This window comes from Balaenoptera borealis (genome assembly GCF_965194805.1).
Source record: "Balaenoptera borealis genome assembly, chromosome: 1".
NCBI lineage: Eukaryota > Metazoa > Chordata > Mammalia > Artiodactyla > Balaenopteridae > Balaenoptera > Balaenoptera borealis.
Window position 1 is genome coordinate 183,391,829 of NC_138860.1, and position 27,984 is coordinate 183,419,812.

At 41.0% G+C, this 27,984-nt stretch overlaps 1 long non-coding RNA gene across 1 annotated transcript in view; it reads right to left on the bottom strand.

Annotated features, from left to right (window-relative positions):
• Window positions 1-10,269: 10,269 nt before the first annotated feature.
• LOC309624412 overlaps window positions 10,270-27,984 on the bottom strand; it is a 415,281-nt gene continuing 397,566 nt past the window's right edge. Inside the window, exon 3 of the long non-coding RNA XR_014241883.1 lies at window positions 10,270-16,479. This is a non-coding gene — a long non-coding RNA (uncharacterized lncRNA). The remainder of the gene's footprint in view (window positions 16,480-27,984) is intronic.

Genomic DNA, 27,984 nt, shown 5'->3' on the forward strand with positions numbered 1-27,984 from the left:
GAATGGAAAAAAGACATATTAAATTCAGAGGAATAAAGATAAAAATGACAAAAATCTTCGTGTCAAAAACTATGCAATCCAGAATAAAAAACCCAAACAAACAAGCAAAAAACTATGCAATCCAGAAGAAAATGAAATGACATTTTCAAAGGGCTGAAAGGAAAACAAACAGTTAATATAAAATTTTAAAGCCAGGAAAAATATCTTCCAAAAATGAAGACAAAATTAAGACTTTTTCAGACATAGAAAAGTTGAGAGAATTTGTCACTGAAAGGCCTGCACTGCAAAAGATACAAAATGAATGTACCAATGAATAAATAACACTGGAAATAATGAATAGGTAGATAAATATAAAAAAAATAACACCACTATTTACAATAGCCAAGACATGGAAGCAACCCAAATGCCCATCAACAGACAATTGGCTTAAGAAGATGTGGTATACTTATACAAATGGACTATTACTCAGCCACAAAAAAATGAAATATTGCCACTTACAGCAACATGGATAGACCTAGAGAATACTCAGAGAGACAAATACCATATGATACAACTTATATGTGGAATCTAAAAAATAATACAAATGAATCTACATTCAAAACAGAAATAGACTCACAGACATAGAAAACAAACTTATGGTTACCAAAGGGGAGGAACAAATTAGGAGTATGGGATTAACAGATACAAACTACTATACATAGAATAGATAAGCAACAAGGATTTACTGTAAAGCACAGGGAATTATACCCAGAATCTTGTAGTAATCTATAATGGAATATAATCTGAAAAAAAGGAATCACTATGCTGTACACCTGAAACTAACACAATATTGTAAATCAACTATACTTCAATAAAAAAAAAATATTTCTCATTTTAAATTTCTTTAAAAGATAATTGCCTGTTTAAAATAAAAACAGTAATACATTATCAGGAAGTTTATAACATATGTTGAAGTAAATCTATGATAAAAGTAGCACAAAAAATGGGAGGGAGAAAATAGAAGTATGTTGTCGTAAGGTTCAGGAAGTGCTAATGTATCATTTGAAGTTATGCTGTGATGTCTTAAAGATATATAATGTACACCATAGAGTAACCTTTAAAAATAAAGCATAGCTAATATATCAATAATAGAGAGGTAATTCCCTGGCAGTCCAGTGGTTAGGACTCCATGCTTTCACTGCTGAGGGCCCAGCTTCAATTCCTGGTTGGGGAACTAAGATCTCACAAGCTGCACAGTGCAGCCAAAAAAAAATTTAAAAAATTAAAATAAAAAAGGGAGAAAAAATGGAACCCTTAAAAATACTCAAATAATCCAAAAGAAGGGAGGAAAAGAAGAACAAAGAACAGATGGGGCAAATAGAAAACACAAAGCAAGATGGTAGACTTATGCACACATATAAATAATACCTCAAATGTAAGTGAACTAAAAGTTACAATTAAAAGGCAGAGACTTTCAGACTAGAATAAAAAAGTGCAAACCCCAACTATATATTATGTACCAGAAACCTATTTTAAGTATGGAGACACAAATGGGCTGAAAGTCGAAGGCAGGAAAAAGTTACAGCATGTAAACAACAATCATAAGAAAGCTGCAGTGGCTATATTGACATCAGCCAAATAGACTTCTGAACAAGGAATGTTAACAGGGATAAAGAGGAACATCATATAATGATATTGGGGTCAAGTCACCAAGATGCCATAACAATCCTAAATAACAGAGCTTCAAAACTGATCTTCATGAAGCAAAACCTGACAGAACTTCACAAAGAAAGCCACATATTTACAACCATAGTCGGAAACTCCAGCACTCTTTCAATAATCAATAGAAGTAGACAGAAAATCAGTAAATATATGGAAAACATGAACAACACTTTTAACGAATCTGACCTAAGTGACATTTATAGACTGCTCCAACAAACAACAGAAGTATATACATGCACTTCAAAGACATATGCAATATTCACCAAGATAAACCATATGCTGAACTCCAAAAAGAGGCTTTCAGTACATTTAAAAGATTTAAAATCATACAGACTATGTTTTTTCAGCATTCTTTCTAGAATCAAAGTAGAAATCAATAGCAGAACAATGTGTGGAAAATTCCCAGATAATTGGAAATTAAGGAAAATACTTCTAAATAATCTATGGTCAAAACCAAAATCATATGAGAAATTAGACAATATTTTGAACTAAACTAAAATAAAAACACAATATATAAAACAGGGATTTATAACTTTAAATGCTATAAAAAGATTTTTTTTAAAGGCTCAAATCAATGAACCAAGTATTCCATTAAGAATCTAGATAAAGAAGAGAATATTAACCCAAAATAAGTAGAAGAAAATAATAAAGAGCAGACATCAATGAAATAGAAAATTGATAAACAATAGAGAAAAATGAATTAAACCAAAATTTTTGAAAAATCAACATAATTAATAACCTATAGCTAGATTGATTAAGAAATAAAGAGAAGAGACACAAATTACCAATATTAGGAATGCAATAGGGGACATCACTGGATCCTACATTATTAAAGATTCTATAGACAGTAAAAGAATAGCAAAGTATTTTGAACAATGCTTTGTCAATAAATTTTAAAATTTAATTGAAATAGACAATTTCCTTTTTAAAAAATTTTCATACAAGTTTTAAAGGTTACTTTCCATTTACAGTTGTTACAAAATATTGCCTATATTTCCCATGTTGTACAATACATCCTTGAGCTTATCTTACAACCAATAATTTTTACCTCCCACTACCTCACCCCTATATTGCCCCTCCCCACTACTGGTAACCACTAGTTTGTTCTCTCTATCTGTTAGTCTGCTTCTTTTTTTGTTATCTTCAGTAGTTTGTTGTATATTTTAGATTCCACATGATACCATACAGTGATTATCTATCTCTGTCTGACTCATTTCACTGAGCATAATGCCCTCTAAGTCCATTCATGTCTCTGCAAATGACCCAATTTCTTTCCTTTTTTATGGCTGAGTAATATCCCATTGTGTATATATACCACTGCTTCTTCATCCATTCACCTGTTGATGGACACTTAGACTGCTTTCATATCTTGGTAATTGTAAATTATGTTATTATGAACATTGGGGTACACGTATCTTTTCAAACTAATGCTTTTGTCTTTTTTTCAGATATATATCCAGAAGTGGAATTGCTGGGTCATATGGTAGAATCATGCTTCCTGACTTCAGACTATATTACAAAGCCACAGTAATCAAAACAGTATGGTACTGGCACAAAAACAGACATATAGATCAATGGAACAAGACAGAAAGCCCAGAAATAAACCCATGCACTTATGGTCAATTAATCTATGACAAAGGAGGCAAGAATACACAATGGAGAAGAGACAGTCTCTTCAATAAGTGGTGCTGAGAAAACTTGACAGCTACATGTTAAAGAATGAAATTAGAACATTCTCTAACACCATATACAAAAATAAACTCAAAATGGATTAAAGACCTAAATGTAAGACTGTATACTATAAAATGCCTAGAGGAAAACAAAGATGGAACGCTCTTTGACATAAATCATAGTGATATATTTTTGGATCCGTCTCCTAAAGTAATGGAAACAAAAGCAAGAGTAAACAAATGGGACCTAATGAAACTTAAAACCTTTTTCACAGCAAAGGAAATCATCAACAAAATGAAAAGACAACCTACTGGATGGGAGAAAGTATTTGCAAATGATATGATCGATAAAGGATTAATATCCAACATATATATAAACAGCTCATACAACTCAACATCAAAGGAACAAACAAACCAATTAAAAAATGAGCAGAAGAACTGAATAGACATTTTTCCAAAGAGAAAATACAGATGGCCAATAGGCACATGAAAAGATACTCAATATCGCTAATCATCAGGGAAATGCAAATCAAAACCAAAACATGATATCACCTCACACTTGTCAGAATGGTTATCATCAAAAAGAACATGAATAACAAATGTTGACGAGGATGTGGAAAAACGGGAACCTTTACACACTGTTGGTGGGAATGTAAGTTGGTGCAGCCACTGTGGAATACAGTATGGAGGTTTGAAAAATTTCTTGAAAGACACAAATAAGCAAAGCTGAAACCAAAAAGTAGAAAATATGAATAGTCCTATATATATTAAAGAAATTAAATTCATATTTTTAAAAAAACCTTATTATAAAGAAAACTTTATGCCCAGATGACTTCACTCATGAACACTATCAATCATTTAAGGAAGAAATTAACCAATACTAAAAAACTAGCTCAGAAAATAGAGGAGTGAGCTCTTCCCATCTTATTTTGTAGGGTCAGAATCACTTTGACATCAAAACTTGACAACGATATTGTAAGAGAAGAAAACTACTGGAATACAGACTCAAAAATTCTTAACATAATTTTAGTAAGTAAAACTTTACAATATATATAAGGAGTACTACATCATGATCAAGTAAGAGTTATCCCAGGAATGCCAAGATAGTTTAAAATTTGAAAATCAATCAGTGTAATACACCTTATTAACAGAATAAAGGAGAAAACCATAATATCAACACAGCACATTCATTTGACATTTTCAATGTACTTTCATGATTAAAAAAAAAAAAAACCTCAGCAAAGTAGGAATAGAAGGGGAATTTCTTCACATTGATAAAGGACATCTACAAAAACCCTACACCATATTTAAGAGTGTAAGCCTGAATATTTTTCCTCTAGTTCAGGAATAAGACAAGGATGTCTACTTTCTTCACTCTTATTTGACATCATTTGAGAAGTCCTAGACAGTGGAAGTCAAGAAAATGAAATAAAAGGCATACAGATTGGAAAAGAAGAAGTAAAACTTTATTTTCAGATGACATGATCATCTATAGAGAAAATTAAAAGGAATTTTTTAAAAAGCTACTATAAGTAATAAGTGAGTCTAGCAAGACAGCAGGATACAAGGTCTGTATATGAAATCAATTCTATTTCTATATGCTAAAATGAATAATTAACATTAAAATTTAAAAATAATAATTAGAAATTAAAATTTAAAAATAATAGCATACAAACATGAGATACCTAGGGATAAATACATTAAAATAGGTATAAGAGCTGAATATCTAAAACTATAAAATATTGCTGAAAAAAATTGAGGAAGACCTTAAAAAATCTCTGAGAGATATAACATACTCATGGACTGAAAGTCTTAATGTTTTTAATGTATGAATTCTCCCCAAACTGACCTGCCCAGTCAATGCAATTCCAACTAAAATCCTATGAGGATTTTCTGTAGAAATTAATAAGATTTTCTAGCATTTATATAGAAGTGCAAAATACTTAGACTAGCAAAATAAGTTGTAAAAAGAACAAAAGTGGAGGACTTATACTACCAGATTTCCAGACTTACTACAAATCTATAGTAATCAAGGTAGTATGGTATTGACATAAGGACAGACATGTAGATCAATGGAACAGAAGAGTTCAAAAATAGAGGCACACGTGTATGATCAACTGATTTTCAACAAGGAGCCAAGGAATTAAATGGGAAAAGAATAGTCTTTTCAGCATATGATGTTGGACCAAATGGGTACAGATGAATGAGTCTCAACCCTTACTTTATATCATACACAACATTAATTCAAAGCCCACCTAGACCTACACATAGAAGCTAAAACTATAAAACTTCTAGAAGAAAACAGTAAAAAATCTTTGTGATCCTGACATCGGCAAAAAATTTACTAATTGGGACACAAAAGCATAATCCATAAAGGAAAATAGGAAAAAAAATGATTAATTCGATTGTACCAAATTTAAAATATTTTACTCTTTGAAAGACAATTAGGAAAATGAAAAAAAGCAAGCCAAAGTGTGAGAAAATATTTGCCATACATGTATCTGACAAAGGACTTATAACCAGAATATATAAAGAACACTTTAAGAAAATAAACAACTCAAAAAAAGGTCGGCAAAAGATTTGAACAGATACTTCACCAAAGGCCAAAAATCACATGAAAAGATGCTTAATATCATGAAGCCATCAAAAAATTTCAAATGAAAACCAGAAAAAGATACCAATACATATCCACCCAGATGACTAAAATTTAAAGATAGATAATATCAAGTGTGATGAGGACGGGGAGCTACTGGAAAGTTCATGTATTGTTGATGGGAATATAAAATAGTGTAACTATTTTGGGCAGAAGTTGAGCAGCTTCTATAAGGCTAAACAGCAATTTTCACTGAGGCAGCAATTCCACTCTTGGGTTTAAAATGTTCATAGACACATTATTCATAAAGCCAAAAACTGGGAACAATCCTAATATCCCTTATCAGGTGAATGGATACATAAATTGTAGGATATACTTCCAATGGAATACTACTCAGTCATGAAAAGGAATACACTACCAATACATGAAAGAAGGATAAGTATCAGAAAGATGTTAAGCCAAAGACTTGAGATGCAAAAGAACACATAGTATGTGATTCAATTTACATGAAATCCTAGCAAAGGCAGATCTTGTCCAGTGATAGAAAGCAGATCACTGTTTACTTAGGGACAGGATTGGGGGCTAAACATGGACTGGGAGGGGCACAAGGGAATATTTTAAGGTTACATAAAGGTTTTACATCTTGACTGTCGTGTTTTTTATCTTGATTATGGTGGTAGTTATACAAGTATTTACCTTTGTCAAAACTCATCAAATTGTACACTTAAAGTGTGTATGTTTTATTGGGTGTAAGGTTTGTATGTAATGAATGACATTTATTGTAACAATAAAGTTGGTTTTAAAAATATGTTCTATAATATCTGCTTCACTGTTTTGTCATTTTTGTATTCACTTATCAAATGTTTAGTCGCCAGACTCTGTCTCAGGGCTTTGGGGAAACAGCAGTAAATGAGACAGATGAGGAATTTGACCTCATGGACATTTCATCGTAATTGTGGAGACAGAAAAAGAACAAGTGAATAGAAGAAAATAAATGTCACACAAATGTCATTTATGTACAAATAAATGTCATTTGTACGTGAATGTTCATAGCAGCATTATTCATAATCATCAAAAAGTAGAAAGAACCCAATTATCCATCAGCTGATGAATGGATAAACAAATGTGGTATATCCATACAATGGAATTTATTCAGCTATAAAAGGAATACAATTCTGATACAGGCTACAACATAGAGGAAACTGGAAAACGTTATGCTGAGTGAAAGCAGCCAGATACAGAAGACCACATATTATAGTATTCCATTTATATAAAATGTCCAGAATTGACAAATCCATAGATACCGAAAGTAGATTAGTGGTTTCCAGGGGTTTGTAGGAATATACTAGAAACCACTGATCTGTAAACTTTAAAAGGGCGAATTTTATGGCATGTAAATTATGCTTAATAAAAAAATTTACTTTTAAACAACAACAAAAAAAATGAATGGAAGAATGATGGTATGTCATTGTAAGAATTAGGATGCAGTAAGAGAGATGACCAGGGAAGAAGCTACTGGTTAGGGTGTGCAAGGGATGCTTCTTGAGAGGAGCATTTAGAAGGGGCCAATTATATGAAGTCCTAGAAACATGAAAGTGTTTTCTCTAAACCTTAGAACTGATGAGAATCCATGTGAGCAGGGCATAGGGAGCAGAGGCAAGGATGATTCACAATGAAGTACCTGAGGAGCAAGGAGAGATCAAGTACATCAGAGCAATGGGCTTGGATAAGACTTCTTTTCATTTACTTTAATAAAAAAGTGAGTTGGTAAATAAGGTGTGGAAATTCTATGGTTCTAAATTTGATCAGCTTTAAGTAGAAAGCTACCATAGAACTTTTAGACAAATCTAGCTACAAGGTGACCCCAGTAGATGACACAGGTTCAGGGCAAAATCTACACCTGAGAACTCGTTCCCCTTTCCTACAAGTAGTGCCATATGTTCTTGGTGTAATTACAGGTGAACACAGGGCTGTACAAACTCTGAATAACCAGCGGAAAGGATTAAATGTACAGAAGTGGAAAGAAATTGCCCATGGGTGTTAAAGTGTTTTTATTCAAGGCTAAATTCTCAAATCTGTGTCTAATATCACAGAGCAAATGGCTTTTTCTGGGACTAACTGCCCAGTTACCCACTTACCCATAATTTGCCACTGATTAGAACCAGGCAATTATCATTGTAATTTGTCTTTATTGGCCTCATTTTCCACTTGAAAAAGCTAAGCCATCATTTTTTCCAGGCCTATGATTCCCAACTCTTTTGAATTCACATCCTCTTTATTATTTATTTCATTTCATAATCTCTCCCCATCCCAAGTGGTCAATTTTATGTGTGTTTCAGATGAATTAAAATTAAACTAGATTTTGAAAATTACTTAAATTTGTCAACATGTCTTAGTAAAGGGGTGACATTAGGGGGTGCGTCATGATCTAGACCAGAAGTTCTTCTTACAAGTTCAGGACTCCACAGTTGAAACTTAAAATTAGGTCAAACTGCCTGATTTTGCACAAGAGAAAACCTTGGCCCAGAAAAGTGGAGTGACTTCCCCAGAGTGTCCTGGTGAATTTAGGACAACAAAGGACAAAAACAAAGAATCCCTTAAGGGTTGTTCAATTTCTTTAAATGGTTTATAAAAAGTATAAGCATCACATCTCCATGACAGGAAAAGCTGAACTTTTTTTTAAGTGACATTTTGGGAATATTTGTTATGCAGAATACATACACAGAATTATTCTATGGGATGGATAAAATACACGGAATTAGTTATGTGGGATAGATGAAGATCATAGCAAGATAAGACTAATAATGAAGATCGCTTGTTCCATTGATGAGGAAATTTAGGGAGAGATTAAGAAGGCAGGCTCCAAGAGAGAAGTCACACACAAAGATGTACTTACCACATGATTCCATTTTTATGAAGTTCAAAATCAGGCAAAACTAATCTATGGTGATAGATCTCGAGAGAAATTTTCCTTGGGGTGGAGGGGCGTGGGGACTAGGAGGTGTGTGATCACAGCTTCTGGGGTGCTGGTGATGTTCTATCTCTTGATTGTATCAATCAATGATTGCAGTACTGGTTACACAGGTGTGCTTCCTTGGTGAAAATCCATCAAGCTGTCCAATCATGATGGACACACTTTTCTCTATGCATGTTGTATTAGTTATCCACTACCACATAACAAATTATCCCAAAACATAGGACTTGAAACTACAACATTTATGATCTCACAGTTTCTGTGCGTCAGGAATCTGGGCATGGCTTAACTGGGTCCTCTGCTTCAGGGTCTCTGAAGCAAGATGTCAGCTGGGGCTGCAGCCTCATCTCAAGGCTCAGCTGGGGTGGCTCTGCTTTCAACTCTCATGTGGTTGTGGGTGGATTCACTTCCTCATGGGCTGTTGGATAGAGGGTCTCAGTTGCTTGCTGGCTATAGGCCAGAGGTCACCCCCAATTCCTTGCCATGTGGGCCTCTCCAACATGGCAGTTCGCTTTACCAAAGCATGCAAGCCAAGAAGGAAATAGAAAGGGTACTGCCAAGGTGGAAGACATAGTCATTTGTAACCTAATCATGGAGTGACATCTCATCACGTGTCATATTCTACTCATAGAAGCAAGTCACTAGGTCCAGTCCAAACTCACAGGCAGGAGATTACACACGGGTGTGAATACTGGGAGGGAGGAGTCATTTTAGGAGGCTACTCACCACATGCATTACATGTTAATAAAAGCTTAACAAGAAATAATGAATGCAAGCTCAGGCATCAGGTTGACCTGAGTTTAAATCCTGCCTCTCCCATCAGCTGAGAGAGATTGCACAAGTCATTAAACTGCCCTAAGTCTCAGTTTCTCCATCTATTAAATGGGGACAATCATATTATGTACCTCCTAGAATTGTTGTAACTATTGATTTAGGGAAAGCAGGCAGTGCCCACAAAGCCCTGATGCAGGACCTTCCACCAAGGAAGTACTCAGTATTAAGTGTTATTATTGTTTAGAGATATTCCCAAAGTAAATTTAACTGCAAGGAGAAGGGAACAGGACTATATGCCAGGTGTTTTGAGGAAACAGAGACTCTGAGATGTTAGGCAACATGTCTAATATCACACAGCCGAGCCAGGATTTGAACCTGAGCCCACTGACTCCAAAGTCATTTCTATTTCCTGCACCTTCTGCTTCCCCATAGTAGCCTCTGACTGGCTTTGCCCTCGTCTTTCTGTCACCTCTAGGTCTTTTGTTCACACTGCTGTCAGACCAACTCTCCTAACACCTTTCTTTCTTCATCTGATACTCTCCAGCTGATGCCTTTCACATCCACTATTTCAAATACTTACTGAGTGACAGAATGACCCACAGAATGCCCAAACAGGGCATCTCATCAATAGCATAAAAAAGCCTGATGGAGCTCTTATCAAGCTCATCACTGTGGCCTTCCTTTGGTGTTGGACTTCTCAAAATAGTTGGACACACTGTTGGGGTCGGTGCCTCCGTCGTGACTGTTTCACTCTAGCAAGCATCTGCAAGGCATCCTTTGGAAAGAGGTGGGGCTGCCAGGCCTTTTACAACAAAACCTTCTTTTTCTTGGGGATTCTTAAACGTGGCAGTGAGCAGATGTGCTCACAGAGTCTCTGAATGCAAGCACAGATGGAACATTCTACATAGAAATTGCAAGTAAACTTCACAACTGGGGAACATAAAGATCTTTTATTTGCAGAAGTTGGAGGTTGTAATTTGAATGTGTGAAATTGTCAATAGTCTGGTAAATATGTCGGCCCACCAACAGCCTTAAAAGGGAATTGAAACCGTTTTAAAAATCAGTGAGGTAGGCAATGTGTGGGTGTGTGTGTTTTCCACGGAGCCAATAGAGAGATTTATGCTAGATGCAAAATATTCTTTAAATCGCTGAGTACAAGAATGGGTCATTAGGAAGGCGGTGGACTCGTTCTAACCCTCGGGGCCCTGCTGGGAGTCTTCAAATCTGTTCAAAGTCCTGTGGTGTCTCCATATTGCCTGCAGAAAGAAACTCATTTTCTTTGGTCTGGCATTTTCCACTCTAGCTCCAACCATATATCCCACCCTTTTCCCTTTGGCATTTCATTTTCCAGAAAGATTCCAGTTACTCCTGCTTCCCTGGACATGGGCGCCATTTTCTCACCTTTTCTGCCTAGAAGATCATCTAGGCAGATGCTCACACTTTTCTGCTTAGAAGATCATCCTTCTCACCCCCATGTGTCCAAATCATACCCTTCTTTCAAAACTAGGTCATCCTTGGCTCCTGCCTTGCCCTCATTGCCCCTCACTCCAACCCAACCCAACCCAATCTCATTGGCAAGTCATGATGTCTCTATCTCCAAAACAGCTGTGGCCTAGGAACTGGGCTCTCTCCAATGGGTTCTCACCATTGTCTAGCACACCATCATCTCTTGCCTGATGAACTACAACGGCTTCATCTTGGATCTTCTTGCTTTGGACTTGGCCCATACAACTACCAGAAATTCTGTGTTCAAAATGTAAATCAATTAATGCCATTCCTGTGCTTCATACTCTTCAGTGGATTCCTGTGGCACTTAGCATCAAACCCAAATTCTTTCCCATGGCCTCCAAGGCCCCAGAAATCTAGGTCGGGCCACTACTTTTACTTCATCTCATTCTGCTCTCTCACTCTGGTCACTTTGCTCCAGACACTGAGGTCTTCTACTGTGTAACTTGAGAACAGGTCCATATCTTATTCTCCTTCAAGTCCCCGGTAGTGTCTTGTACAGTACCTTATAACGAGTAGGTATAAATTAATCTTTATTAATTGAATGGTAATTTTCTGACTTAAAATCGAAGTTTTAGACTTCAATTCAGTTTTGGTGTATCACCAAAATCTATCATTTTTTAAGAGCCCATCCTGTTGCATTTTTGGGAGACCCCATTTCTTTTTTAATATCCTAGTTATTTTTCTCAGGTTCCTGAAACTGTCAGGTAGCTGCCATTTGGAAAAATAAATACATAAATCCGGCAAACCCACAGGTGGCATTGCTCTGGGAAAAATGAGGAGACTTAATTAGCAATGAGACTCCACACATTTTGACTGGGCCAAAAATATCAGGCTGCCAATTTCTTATTAATTCTTGTTAACTGCATTGCATTCAAGGCCTTCATGGACAGCCTGTGCTTGATGAAATGGCTTCCAAATCTAAAAACAATTTGCTCATCTTTAGAACTGCACCCCTGGAGATCATCTGACAAACCAGAAATTCATACATATCAGGATAATACCAAAACAAAATTTTAGAGTAGTTGTTGAAAATATAGGCTCTGGAGATAGACTAACTGATCTTAAATCCTGGATCCGGCAAGTACTGGCTGTGTGATCTTAGGCACACAGATACCCAGCCTCTCTGTGTCTCAGTTTTGTTTCCTGTAAAATGGAGCCAATGATCTCCAGGAGTGCAATTTTGAATTTCAATATAATTTTGAAAATTATAAAGTTGTAGGAATTGTACATGAAATTCCTGTACACCTTTACCCAGATCCACCTATTATTTCTACTTTGCCTCACTGGCTTTATTATTCTTTCTGTATTTTATACAAACATACGCATATTATGTTTTTCTGCACCATTGAGTTACTCGGAGATATTGTGTCCATATAACCCTAAGTACTAAAGTCCACATTTCCTAAGAATATTCTCCTATATAATCAGTATAAAATCACAGTAATCAAAATCAGAAAATTTAGCATTGGTACAACACTGTTATCTAATTCAGAGTACATATTCAAATCTCATCACTTGTCTCAGTAATGTCCGATATAGCTATTTTTGCTGCAGTTCAGGCTACAGCCTAAGAACATGCACTGCACTTAGTTACCTTTAATCCAGAACCTTTAGTTTCCTTTAACATGAAACAGCCCCTTAGCCTTTCTTTGTGTTTCCTGACTTTGATATTTTTGATGAACACAGGCCAGTTTTTCAGAGCATGTTCTTAATGTTTCCTCATGATGAGATTCAAGTTTTTGCATTTTTGGCAGGAAGACCAGAGTGATGCTGTGTCCTTCTCAGTGCTTCACACCAGGAGACAAAAGCTATCCTTTTTTGCCCCCATATTGATGATGTTGGCTTTGATCACTTGATTAAGGTTGTATCGGTCAGTTTTCTCCTGATATGTAAAATGATACCATGTCTCCATTTCTAATTCATGGCTAATTTGAGAGAAGATACTCTGGGACTCTGCACCCACGTTGTATCTCATCAAACTTTCACCCACTACTTTAGCATCCATTGGTAGCTAACCACTTTGTATGTAGGGTTTGCTTTCCAACTCAATGGTGGGAACCATTGCCCAGTTGGAGGCTCTGTCATGGGTATCTGAGGACAGGCAGTGTCCCAGTGGGATCAATAGCACAGTCTTTGGAGTTAAGTTGGCTGGAGTTCAAGTCTGGCACTAGCATAGCTAATGATCTTGGGGGAAACACCTCAGTCTCTTTGAGACTTAGTTTCCTCACCTGTAAAGGAGGATAATTATAGTATCCTCCACTAGGGGATTGTAGCAAGAGGTACATATGAATGACATAATGTAGACAGAGTGCCTGGACCATAGAGGTGTCAGCGATAGCTGTGTGATTATCATTAAAGGGGGAAGCGACCCAAAACATCAGGCTGGCTAGACTTTAACCAAAATGTTCATGCTAGTTTTTGTCTGACATGGCACTGGGGGAACACAGAAATGGGGCTGCCATGGGAGTGAATAAGTCATGCCAAAGCAGTGTACAGTGTTTCATTAGATAGGTGCAGAGGATGGCAGCTGTGAGAGGGAGGAAGTGATTTATTTCAGTAGGAGGATCAGGGAGGACTTCACAGAGAAGGTGGCAGAATATGAACTTGTGGGGCCACTTAGGGTCAACATCTCTTCATTAAATACCCCACTGTGTACTCTACTTTCCGCTCCACACTTTAGGGTTCAGCTCAGTATAAACGAGATGAGCAGATCCTGGAGAACAAATTATTTGGAATAGAATAGGGGCCCCTGCCCACAACATTGAGTGAGATATAATAGAATGAATCAGGGACATGAAGGTCAAATTATGCTAATTTCATGCCTAAACCTCCAACAGGGGGTAAATGCCTGAAAAAGCCAATCTTTTTTTTTTTTAATTAAAAAAAAAATTTATTTATTTTGTTTATTTATTTTTGGCTGCATTGGGTCTTCGCTGCTGCACTCGGGCTTTCTCTAGTTGCAGCGAGCGGGGGCTACTCTTCATTGCAGTGCGTGGGCTTCTCATTGCGGTGGCTTCTCTTGTTGTGGAGCACGGGCTGCAGGCACGTGGGCTCAGTAGTTGTGGCACACGGGCTCAGTAGTTGTGGCTCGCGGGCTCTAGAGCGCAGGCTCAGCAGTTGCAGCCCATGGGCCTAGTTGCTCTGCAGCATGTGGGATCTTCCCAGACCAGGGCTCGAACCCGTGTCCCCTGCATTGGCAGGTGGATTCTTAATGACTGCGCCACCAGGGAAACCCAAAAAAGACAATCTGAACCTGTCCTTCAAAGAATTAATTTTGATTGTGAAGGTGTCTTTGTAGACACCTGGTTTGGAGCTAAATGTGGCAACATCTAGGCCTGTCTGGGAAAGGCAGTCCCAGGGGCTCACCCATCATACCCTGGTCTGTGATTGGCTACTCTTGGTCACTCCGCTCACCTTAGTTTCCATCCCCTGTGGTCAGGGGTGGGACTGGCCCCCATGGTGGCATAGCACAAGGCATTGCTTTTCCAAGAGTCACCTGGGATGCTTACTTTCACAGTGTGGGTGGGCTGGGCAGTTTTCAGTAGCAGGGTCTTAGATCCAAATAGGCCGGAATCAGGAAGGGCTGCGATGGAGACCAAAGCCCATTCCACCCCCAGTTCACTTCCTCTTTGCTGAACCGGCCCTCTCAATCCTTTCTAGATGGCCTGTCAGAGAGGCTATGAGCCTCTGATAGATTGGCCATGAGCAGTGAGGACCACAGAGCAACGACCAATTGAGTGTGAGCTCGGGTGTGGTCCAGGGACCCTCAGAGCCAGCCCCAACATGTCGGCCTTTGCCAAAGCCCCCTTTAAAAGTCTGTACTAAGGGAGCAGTTGCAGAGATGGAGAAATATGGGGATTTAATTTCCCCACAAAGCACTTTTGCCCAAGCTGTGCTAATGTTCTCCAGTTAAATACTTTTCAAAACGATCCATCAAAAAATGCAGCTACACATTCCATTAACGAGGTCTGCTTTCGTCCCACCCAGGGCCACGACAGTCAGCCAAGCAATTTAATCTCTTGAAACAGAAATTGTTATGTTCCCTCCCCTGATGGGGAGAAGGAGCAGTGAGCAGACAGGCAAGAAGAGTATGCTTTCCAGAGGGAGGGAGAGGTCTCCTATTTTCTGAACTCTCATGGGATTTCCCAAAACCAGCAAGAGCATCTCTATTACAACTCATTAACACAGGAGCTCCTTGCTGCTGAACCCAAGCTGCTTCCGTCGGAGTTTTCCTACAGCAGAGCAAAGATACGTGAACCATAATTTTAGAAACAGAGGGGATTGCCTTACCTCTCACTGTAGATTGTGAGCCCATTAAAGACAGAGGTGGGGCCAATGCATGTTTGGAATTCTGATTCCTAGCAGAGACCTTGCCACCCAAATGTTCAGTGAAATTTCCATCAATTTAAAAAAAAATAGAAAAGCCAACTCCTGTCCCTTATATCATTCTCCAGTCAGACAACTGGATCCCCTACATGATCTGGAGTAATCTTGATTGCAGATATTTTCCTCCACTGTCTTCAGAATTAATATTGTTTTGACATGTGATGCAGCCTGCTTATAGGTTCAGCAAATAGGCACACTTGATCTTGAATGCAGCCTTTTCAAACTTTTCTGGGGTCACAGATCCCTTTGAAAATCGAATGAGAGTTAGACCCTTTCCCCATTAAAACTCAAGTTTGCACACACATTTGCAGTTTTGCATTCAATTTCAGGGAGTTGTCGGACCCTCTAAAATATCCCTAAATGCCAAGGTATAAATTGCTTCAATGATTTTGATATCACGGCTTGTATTTTGTTTCCCAAACTGTGGAAGAAGATTCTGGTCCCAACACGGATTTCACTAGTTGTACCTTATTGTAGTTGTAGATTATTGTAGTCTTTTCCTCAGCTGGCTATTTTCTAGTGAGGAAGTACTCAATCCAAACCAAGTTGTAAAACCTTAGCTGAGACAGGCTAATAAAAATGTGGTAGACGTATATCCTTTCTTAAACATAGGGCTGTGTGAATACGTAGAAAAAGAGAAGATCCACGTTATATGTATTATTAATTTTTTAATGCTAATCCTTCTTTCAAAGGCTCATAGCTCTATCTTCTTATTTAAAAAGAACAAGCTTTGGCTGCAGAGCAATAGTGCTTCTTAAGGCTTCCAAAAATAATTTTGAATGTTCTGTTGAAAGACGACACGGTCCTGGGACTTCATCAACTTCCACAGTTGACATCTCCGTTATGAGTTCCAGGAGCAGCTACCAGGCCAACTGTTCAAGAACGAAGGGAAAAGGCAAAAGTAAATTATGTCATGCATTAAGACTCTGGTGTGGTAATGCCCCATGCACTAAGAAAGAGATTTTGAATGGTTTTATAAAACTCAGATGTACCCTTGGGAATATATTTAAAGTCCGCTGGTTTCAGAAGCCTGCTGGATCACTGGAAATGCACTGAAATGAATCCATTGTCCAGTTCCTTATGGGTGACCTCTGAAAGAAAAATAGCAATGTTTGACATGACGCTGGGGAATGACCAAACTTTCTCAGAATGGAATGTGATTTTAGCAAGCTTCCAAAATTTCAGATGCTCACTGAAGCGTACTGAAGATATTCAGGTCTCATGAGATGGAAATCGAGGGTGAAAAGCACAAAGATGTGCAGTCATCCTGTGCATAGTTTGGCCTGAGCCACTGTCAGTTTTTTTTCTCAAGGTCCTGACCAGGTCCTTGGGGGATGCTGAGCTCAACACCCTTTCCTTGAAGTCTTTGAACCTCAAAGCAAAGCATCCAGTTGAGGTGCTGGATGAAAGCAAACATGGGTAGGTGAAACTCTTTGAGCTTCTTTGCATACTGCTGTGGCCAGCCAGTTTCTTGCACCAACTCTTTGCACTGAATAATGTAACTCAAGTTCTTCTGGGTCCATTTCCTACCACTTCAAAAGGAAATACCAATAGGAAGGGCAGCCTTGGGAAACCAAAAGCAGGAGGAGACTGGGATTTCCAAATGGCAAGACATACACACCATCAGTACTTGAAGTTGGTAAATTATTTGGTTTCTGTTTTGTAGAGTCTAAAACAGGCTTGCTAACATTTTGAGAGTCAGGTATACTCTGGAGGAAGGGTTGTTTCTGAACATCCTTCTTGCCCCTAGAGATAAATGAGGCACTGAATAGAGTGCAAAGCAGCCTTTGAGGAGCCCATTGCTTATAACGGAATTGAGGAGACCAGAGTCACACACATGGAAAAGAGCGGAAGGCAAGAATTCTGGGTGCTGCATTCATGAAAAAAAAGCCAGTGGAAGCTGGAGAAGTCTGAAAGCTGAAAAAGGCTTCTTGGATGCAATGGGCAATGAGATAAGCTTGAAGGACAGACAGAATTGGATAGGCATCAATAGGAAGGGAGAAGAACACATGCAAAGGCAGGCTTTGTTCACTCTGGAGTCAACTTGGAGAACATTCGAGAGCTCCTACTACGACCAAGGTTTAAATTTTCTTGTGCATCAGAATGATGCGAGGAGCCTCTTAAAAGCATAGACTCCTGCACCCCATCTTTACAGACTCTGATTTAGTGGGTCTGAGCTTGAGCTCAGAGATTTGCATCTCTAACAAGTATCCCAGATGATAGCCCATGGACCACACTTTGCGAAACAGTGACATCTACTTCCTTTGGCTTCTTTGTTTGATCATTGAAAACACCAAGCAGGAATATGGTCCTTAGAATCCTTGTCTATAACCTGGAGGGAAATGTACTTCAAAGAGCTAAACCAAGATGGGATGTGGAGGGCCAAGACATCCGGTAAAGATATGCGTAAAAATTCCGTGAACTAATATCATGCTCTACTTTTCCCCACCACTCTCATAACCCCAACATGTTCATAACTGACACTGAACCCCGTCTAACCACCCTCCTTCCAACTCAGGCTGTTCTCTACGACTGGAAAGGCAAGGGGAGGGGTGACTTTGAGTGACCAAGACGCAAGACATATTTCCACCTTTAGTTTCTATAAATTTATGATCTATATTATCTTCTCCACAAGTGACCTATGAGTAGCAGTCTTTAACCTCTTTTGGAGATGATAGACTCTTGAGAAAATTATGATCCTCTTCCCAGGTAACTGTATGTGGACACTTGTATGTATATTTGGCATATAATTTCATGACATCCAACAGGAGTGATCAACTAAAACATTCTTGTTAGAGGGGCCTAATCTTTAGTCATACGGTTTTCTTAATGTTAACAATCTCATCCACTCAACCTCTGGGCAGATATATCTGTTTCAGCGTCATAACTATACGTCCTGACTCTTCTCTGGGATTTTTATTAAATGTTCATGAACCTCCATTTGCTTGCCTGTTGATCTCAGCTCACTTTCTCAAGTCCTTCATGGTGCAAGATGGGAGATGCCATACCTGCTTCCACATTATGGTCTGCATTGATTTGAGAATAAGTGACAACTTCATTATAGATCTGTCTGCTCCCTCCAACTCTTTGCTGTGACTCAAGGCACTTCAGCTCCCAAACTTGTCAGGCATTTCAACCACAACACGTAGTTGGAAAAGTTTCAGGGGAAGCCTGTCAGTTCTAAAATAGGGAAAGATATTATCAATAAAGAATGGTCCTTTTTGTCCCCTGTGCATGTCCCATTTTTTCATTCATCTATTCGTATATCCATCAAATGTCCAAGTGCCAAATCCAGTACTAGGTAGCAGGATACAGTGAAGGAGGAGATCTCAGTCCTCCGAAAGCTTACAGTCTAATTGGGAGAGATAGATAAAACACAAATATACAAAGAAGTAAGATTATTGTATGTGCCATTAAGGGAAAACAAGGTGGTATGATAGGAAGTGACACAGGGGTCCTGACTTTGGCAGAGTAATCAAGGAAGGCCTCCTGGCAGAGGTGACATCTGGGATGAGACCCAGAAGATAAGAAGGGGCCAGCCTTGGAAAGCAAGGGCTGTGTCACACTTGATTAATTCTTCATGTCTGGGACCTGGTTCCTGTGAATGCCTGCCAAGTGTCTTCTATGTAGAACAGGCCCGTACAATCGTGATCTGAAGAGGTTTCTGTGTTTAATGCATGCTTCCTGCTACTGGCATATGTCTTGCTTCATCTGCTGACAGGGCTGTAAGCATCAAGCCAAGTCTCCCAACAGGAAGAGCAGCCTTGTCAAGAGTAAAGAGGGGGCTCCGAGCCTGATATGAGTCACGGGAACAGATAGACCCCTGCAGCGCCCAGCTCAGGGTCACTCTGAGGGGGTGTGTCTACACAACCCTGGTGGGTTGGTTTGAAAGTGGCCAAAATCAAACCTGTGATGAAAACCTGTGTATATTTTTCCCAAGCTGATGGGTCTTGAGTAAGAAGTGAGCAGGTCTGAAGAAGAGAGACACAGCTCTCAGCACCCTTGGGCAGTGGACACTCAGGATGGAACACTTCTCCACTGCTTCTGGCTTGCAGATTCCACTGACATTGCTTCTCCATGCAGTAGGTACAGCAAATACAACAGGATATGTGAATTATGAGAAGCGTGCATTTGGCCATCCTTAATCTCCTGGATGGAACCCTGTGTGAATGACCTGTGGTTCAGGTGTATAACCTCCTGGGCTCACTGGACAGAGGCTAAGCTTTCTGTCTAAGACATTTCCATGAATTCTCTTGGTGAAGTCTTCAGTGTCCCAACATGTGGATTTTATCAACCCTCCTCAAGGCTGAGTCTGACATTAGTGTAAATGTGGTTTCTTTTCCAAGGCTCTGGGAGCCACAAGCTTGCAGAATGCAGGATGGGTCTCCAGCAAGGCATATACCTTCACATTCAGGTTAAAAAAAGACTCTCCACCTCCATCTTCCCTCGTTTCACGAGAAGATGGTGTTCACAGGTGGGACGTACCCCAGGGATGTACTCAGATTTTATGAAATGCCAAACAAATTTGTGGGAGAGAAAGCCTTTTTGGTTTCCCAAGAGAAGTGTTGCAATATCTGGCTATTGAACCTCTTACATACATGGCCATTGAAACGTCTGCCATCTTAGTCAAAGCCTCATCTCTAACCTATGTTCCTCGGTGAAGCTACAGGGACCTTTTGAAAATACAAATCAGATTACATCATTCTGCTGCCTGAAATTCTTCAGTGGTTGGCCATCAAACTTGGAATAAAACCCCAAATCTTAATCCCTATAGGATCCTATCCTAGGTTATGTATCTACTTCTTCCACAGCCCACTCTCCTCCTTGCCCACCACACTCCAAGCACTTTCCTGCCTCTGGACCCTTGCATTTGTGGGTGTCTCTACCAAGGACACCACTCTCTCCTCTTCACAGGATGGATTTTTTTTCAGCTCCACTGTCCCCCAACTCTCCCCAGAGAGGTCTTTATTAACCATGTTACGTAGAACAGCCTTCCCACCCCCACCACCATTATTTCCTTCTTAATGCTTGTTATAAACACCATTACTGTTTGGCCAGTATTTGCTCTCCTCTTCCTGAATCTTCCCTGCCCTGCTGACTTGGGGCTTGGCCATGTGACTTGTTTTGGTTAACGGACTTCAGCAAATGTGATCTGAGTAGAAGTTTTAAATTGTTCAGAAGGCCAGGTCTGCCCTCTTGAACTCCTGCTATTCACCATGAGAAGAACGCATGCAAGGTGCCACTGAGCCGAGGAGGGTGAGAGACTGAGGGCGCAGCCTAAGGCCAAGCCCTGCTGAGACCAGCAGGACCACAGCTTCCCATCAGATTGTGAACGAAAAATAAGCCCCTGGGCTTTTGGAGTGGTTTGTGATGCAGCTTTGCTTCAGCCATGACTGATGAAATGCAGTGCTTTCCCACAGTCTAATAATTTTCTCTATTTGTCTCATTTCTTGTCTATTTCCCTCACCAGGTTGTAAACTCCAAGAAAGCAGGGATGATGTTGACATTTTCCCTGTTGTATGCTCTAAACTGAAGACAGTGCTTGGCACACAATAGTAGCTCAGTAAACAACTGTTGAATGGATGGATACTTTTAACCACCCCAACTAATCACACTGTATCAACAACAGCCTCCCTCTCCTTTTGGTACAGGTAAAACATGTTTTTCCTTATGTCAGTATCTTGCTCACCACCAGAAGGCCACCCCTGCCCTTATTAAAAATCTCGAATTTGCTGCAGCTTATTGAAAAGGAAAAGAGTAAATCATTTGTAAACTCTAATATTAGTAACCAGTTACATACACAACACCTCCTACCATGGCTGAGAACCACTGTTCACGTTTAACAAAGCAAGGGGGACTTGATCCCCAACTCCACCCATTTCCAAAGACTTGGAGGTATGTACAGAGAAATAGCAACAAGAGGATACCATGGGCTTCATGTGACAGGTGTGCTTCTACTCCTTTCCCAAATTTTTGCCTGAAAACTAAAAATAATCCGTGGAGTAATTAAATGAAAATAAGAGAAATGGAGAACATGCAGAGATATATATCAAAAGAACATTAAAATAATGCATGTGTGTTGGGGGAGGGAAGAGAGGTAGTTCATAAATCTAAACTCATAAAGAAAAAGAACTGCATTCCCTTAAATGTAAATCAAAGGAATATCTTCCATTTTCAACATGTTCTGATGGGTCTTTCTATACACGCCATTTTGAGTTCCATTGGAGAGAAGACAGAGGAACACAGAGGCAATTCAATGAGGGACATGGGTCCTGTGGCATATGGGCTGATTTTTGGACTGTTTACATGGAAGATTATTTAAAATGAGCCCCTTTAAGACAGAGCCAATTTTACTTATTTTAAACTGATTTCTCCTGTGTTTTGGCCATTTCCACCTGCTATTTTCATCCTTCATGTCACAACCCAGTGAGGTGTCTCCTATAATTTGTTACTCATCATAAAGTCTGATGTTTGTACCAGACTTACATTTTTAATGTAAATTTAAGCAAATTCAAGGCCATTCCTCTTACTCTGTTTTCGAACGAGTAAGAGTGAAAGTGGGGAAATGAAGTTGTAGCTAATGTCGGGGGGCAGGGGAGTGGTGGGCCGACAGAGCTCCCCACTGGGCAGATGGTGCCAGAGAACAGCATCTGTCATCAGGGTTGCTGCTGGGTGTGGAGGTGGGGATGTTAAGGACCACTGTGGGGGGAGGGAGCCACCTGAGTCCCCAGCACCACAGGTGGCTCTCCCAAACTGTCCTCCCATGCGATACAGTTCTGGCTAATGAGACACCAGTGGAAATCTGTGTTTGCTTTTCTGACAAGAGAGGATGGACCCACCCATGCCACCCTTACTCCATTTTTCTAGCTTGATGTAAACTTGATGCCTGGACTCAGCACAGCACTTATCTTTTAACAGAAGCAACAGTCTGAGGAAAGATCTAGAGGATTACAGGGGCGCTGGCCCTGACATGGAGGAGACAGAGAACTCTGCTGGCATCTGCCCACCTTCTGACTTCTTGAGAGAGAAAAGTAAGCCCTCCTACGTGAGCCCCAGGAGTCAGGTTTTCTGTTTCTCACAGCTGAAATCATTGCTAATTGATATGTAACTAAGCCGAGGGCTTTTGCTTCTGGATAATTTCAACACAGCATGGCATGCCACACACACACATACACATGAACACACACACATACACACATACACACCCTCACACACACAACTGTGCTGTTCTTTGTTCACAACGACACAACTCATCTTCTGAGAATGAAATGCAAAAACTCAGTCCCACATTATTTCCAAGGAGTGTAATTTTGTATGTCTGGCCAGAACAAGGTAACAACAGCCCATGGTTATTAACAATAATGGCGGGGGCCGGGGGGTTGCATTCTCTGAGTGTGGACCATGAGCAAGGCACGGGAGCTGAGCGGGTCATGTACAGGTGTTACCTTAATCGGAACTCACAAGTCTACGAGAAATGCACCGAGGCTTGCAGAGATTAAAGCACTGGCTGCACAGAATTATGGACATGGGGCTTAGACCCAGACAGGCTGAGGCAGAATCCTAACCTCTTACCCACTGCATGCCTAGGCCTCTCTACTGAGGAGCTAAAATGACCAGCAAGTAACACACTGACCCACCACTGCAGCACTTACCTGAAAAGCCGACCCACATCCGGTGATAGTAATAATAATATTAGTTGTCACTACCATCTATTCAGTGTCCTCTCTATGCCAGACATTCATTCATTCATCAAATAATGCTAGCTGACCCTCACATAGTATTTCCTCTAAGGCTGGCTATGCTTTAAGTGCTGTCACTGTAGTAACTCATTTAATCCTTACAACAACTCAGTGAGGTATGTAATATTATTTTACATCTTACATATGGAGAAACTGAGGCACAGAGCAGTGAACTCGCCAAAGGTTACACAGACAATAAGTAGTGGAGTCAGGATTCCAGCCTGTGCAATCTGAGGTGGTGAGCAGACACAGGTGTTGTTCTTGCCCACAGGAGAGGGGTAGGCAGTGCCCTGTGACTTGGGGAGGGAGTCAGTGCAAAAATAAACACAATGAAGGGAAGGAATGTGGTTCTTTGTGATTGTTTAACCAAGGAGTCTGACCTCGGGAAGGATCCCTGAGAAAGTGAGCTGAGACTTAAAGAACGTGTAGGGATTAACCAGGTAATGTGTGTGCGCCTCCTATATCTACATGCATGAGTTTGTGCCTATGTGTGTGTGTGTCTCTTTGTCACTCTGTGGTGTGTGTGTGTTTCTGGGTCTCTGTGTGTCTGTGTGCACATATATATATATGTATATGTATGTGCACGCGTGTGTTTGGCAGGGGAGAAGCTGGGAGGGTCTATGTTTTTGGCAGAGTATGGGCAGAAGAGACAGCATATGGAAAGGACTCTGAGCAGGAAAAACAACTGTACCTTCGAGTAATTGAATAAAAATGATTGAAGGCCAGTGTGTCTGGCACAGGGGTTGGGGGGTGGGGAGGCCGTGGAACCTGAGGGCCACAGCTTTGTGGCTGCAATAAGGATGTATAATTATGTTCTCTACCTCCTCAACCACGCTTTGAGTTAAGTGTCATTATCCTCATTTGATAGATGAGGAAACTGGGGCTCAGAGAGGTTAAATACCTTGCCACAGGTCACACAGCTGGAAGGTGATTGAGTCTGTCTGACTCCAGAGCCCCATCTCTTTCTATCACATCAAATGTGGTCACATCCACTGGGATCCTCTGTGTCCAGGGCTCTTAAAGGAAGGTCTGAACCAGGTGGGGACAAGGAGTTAGGATTCCAGAGGACCGTCTACAACCTATAGGCACTTTGGGGTTGGTGTGGAAGTTCTTCCCACAGATAGTTGACTCATAAAGTACTTATGGGTGAAATACACAGAAGTACCGGGAGGTTAGGTATTTCATATTAATAGCATTAGAATCTACTTGGCCTGATTTTACAGAAATGTCCTAGGCTTGGACAGTTTCTCTGATAAGATCCCCATTCCACCTGTCAGATGGAGTCAGACAAATCTGGGTGTGAATTCCAGGTCCTTTTCTTACCAGCTGCCTGGCCTTGGGTGAGTTATAAAACCTCTCTGCTCCTCAGTGGCCTGATCTGTGAAATGGGAGAACAGCAGCTTATAAGGTTGCTATGAGCTTTAAACGAAATAACTATCTGCAGGGCCCGGCCCTGTGCTTGGCACACGGCAGGTGCCAACCATGCCAGAAACTGTTAGTTCCATTGCAATTGTGGTGTATCTACAAGGGGATTTCAGTGTCTTGGAGAGAACCCCGAGCCCAAGGACCTTTGTATGGAGAGCAGAGGAGGACAAGTCAATCACACTTCCTCACGATGCATAGGGACCTGCTGTGGTAGACGCTTCTGCTTTCAAGATGCACTGATGACATACAGGCACAAAACAAATTTGCATGGTGGTTAAGCAAGTGGGCTCTGGGCTCAAATTGCCTATGTTCTTCTGGCTCTGCCACCTACTAGCTGTGTGACAAAGGCCAAGTTATTTCACCTCTCTGAGCCTTGGTTTTCTCACCTGTAAGTGGCGATTATAGTAGCACTCCTCATCAGTTTATGGTGAAGATAATGCACACAATACACTTAGAACCCTTCCTATCACAGAGTGAATATGCAATGCAGTTCACTTCCATTGTTATCTTATTGGTCTGTTAGGAGAGAGAACCTCACTGGGGGCACCTCCAGGTAGAGATGGACAATGGACTTGCTTATGGCTATTTTCAACCCTGAGGACTTTCCCAAAGGCTTATCACCTCCTTAGAGACACGGAGGCTGTGTATGGAGAGTCAAGATGCTGCACTCGGAGAGGGGGCATGCTGACACCAGCTGTTCGGGGGCTGTAAGAAGATGTTGACCTATGAGCTTGATGGCTCCAGCAAGGTTAGTCAATGGTTCAATCTGGGACCATTTTACTCTGTGCATCTTTGGTGCTTCTCAGAAACATAAAATACACTCAAGGAAATCAAATGGCGCAGAAGAGCTTGGTATGAAGAACAATGGACCAAGTTCAAGGATTTGGGGTAATCTTGACAAAGACGAGGAAAAGGGACAATATCTCCATCTTCCAAATGGTTTCATGAGCCTGTGGCAAGACCCCAACCAACAATGTCAGCAAGGGATTCAAACTTAATTTATAGAGATTCTGAACTTCCTTAAAGGAAGAAAAAAAAGAAGGAGTTGATGATGAATAAGAGGAGGAGGATATAAGAACAAGAAGAAAGGGAAGAAACTAGAGATGGAGTTCTTGGAGCTGAGGGAAGATGCCAAATGTTGACGCATCATTCAACGCTTTAGTAGTTCGTGTCATCCATGGTGGCCCTGGAACACAGAATCTCAGATTTGAAGGGATATTTCATGGACGCTTAATCTACTCCTCAGCAGCCTTTGGGGCTAGAGAAGTGGGCTTAAATTCTGGCTGTTCCACTTAGCAGCTGTGTCAGATACTCATATAAGTGATACTGTTTTGAGACTCAGTTTCTCTGCAAAAAGGGAGCAAAGCTTCCAGGGTCATGTGAGACTTAAAGAGACACCAGGATGCACAGTTCCTGTCTCACAACCAGTTCTCACGAGTGTTAGTTAGTTCAGCCATCACCTCCCCAGCCCCGCCATCCCAGCATTGCTCGTGGCATCACCAGGACCTGTTAAGCCTGCCTAAACTATACAATGCGCACCCCAGTGGTGTTCTTCAGGCATGGCCAGGCTGCCCTCAGTTCCACCCAGAATCTTCACATTTGCTGGAGTGAAAGCTGAGGCTGCAGTGTCCGCCGTGGTCGTGGGGATGGGGGTGGGGGCTGGAGGAAACAGGTGCACGGAGGAGGCAGCAGCATTCCGGCTCATCCATCAGCCTAAGCCAGCAGCTGACATGAGAAATGAGGCGCCTCATGCACAGACACACACAGAGAAGAGGAAAGGTGGCGAGGTAGGAGCCCATTTATCACCCAGAACCTGCCATCCTCGCCTCTGCACCTCTGCAGGGGAGGTGAGCTTGGCCAGCCTGGCAGGTGGCTTCTGGAAAGTCAGATGCCCACAGGGAGGCCGCACATTAGCTCTGCACCTGCCTTTACTTACTGGGTATTGATCATCCCTGCCAGCCTGCATCGGCCCTTGGAGACTCTGCCTACCCCCTGATCTCTCAGCTCCTCCTCCCAGCCTTCATGATTACTGAACCAAAGCCCCAGAAGGGACCCAAAACAGAGGAGTCCTTGGCCATGTGGGCAACTTTTCACGAGGCCCCTCCTTGGGGTGCCACCCAGCATCTCAGCCCATCTATCTCCTCCCTGAGTCCTCTGCCCCCTAACACTGCTACAATGCAAAACAACTAGACTGATCAGAGGACAAAAGAAATGCTAAAATGCTGTGCAAACTGCAGAGTGAAGTGCACATGGCTTGATTTTATTGCTCCTGTGAAAGGACAGCCCGGAGCAATGCCAGCGGACAAGACGACACATACAAACAACATCCGCAGGCAGAAACGATGTATCCCATTCTTTGCTCTAGCACTGGAGACTCCCTATAGAAAAGGTGCTATTTTTGCAGTCATTCTGGACTCTACTTCCTAATTCTCCCTCATCTCATCCCAGCCCCATCTTTTTCTTTTTGCTTTCTCACTGTGGAAGTACGACCACTTCTGTTTGAGCTGAGCCCAGTTGATTATCTGCCCAAGCTACTCCCCTTGAGGCCACCCAAACCCTTGTTCAGGGGTTTCTCTGGATTATGTTTTTAGAAACTTTCCCTGCAAAGTAGTCTGTAAGGCATTGAGGATGTCCATCGAATTAAAGTCCATTGGAAATGCATGTAACTGCACATCTTGGAAAACCTGCCAATGGTGGCTTCCATAGATCAGGGTTAAGTTTCTCATATGAGGAGGAGTTCAGAGTTGGCTCAACTGCTCAAGGACTCCGTCTCTTTTGTCTTCCCATTCTGCCATCTTCACCATTTTAGCCTGTTGCCTTATGGCCCCAATATGACTCCTGCAGCCTCAGACATGAGATCTGTACTCAAGGTTAAGGGTGAAATGAGAGGGATTGATGGTGCCAGCATTTTCTGTTTCTTTTTATCCAGAAATGAAAATGTTTTCTAGTATCATCACCCCCAGATCTCTGCTTAGTCCTCATTGGTCAGAATGGTGTCACATGACTTCCCCTGGCTGCAACGCAGGATGGGAAAAGGATCATAGAGAAAGGCAAGTGGGGAAGGAGCCCACAGTGGGTATGGGTGTTGGGTGAACAAGCCCACAGTGTCTGTCACAGATTGTAAGCCTGGGTCAAGGTCATGGAACCAAACGTCTCCAAAAGTTCCACGGTCAGTGGGTCTCCCTTCCCCACAGCTTCTATCATCACAGACTC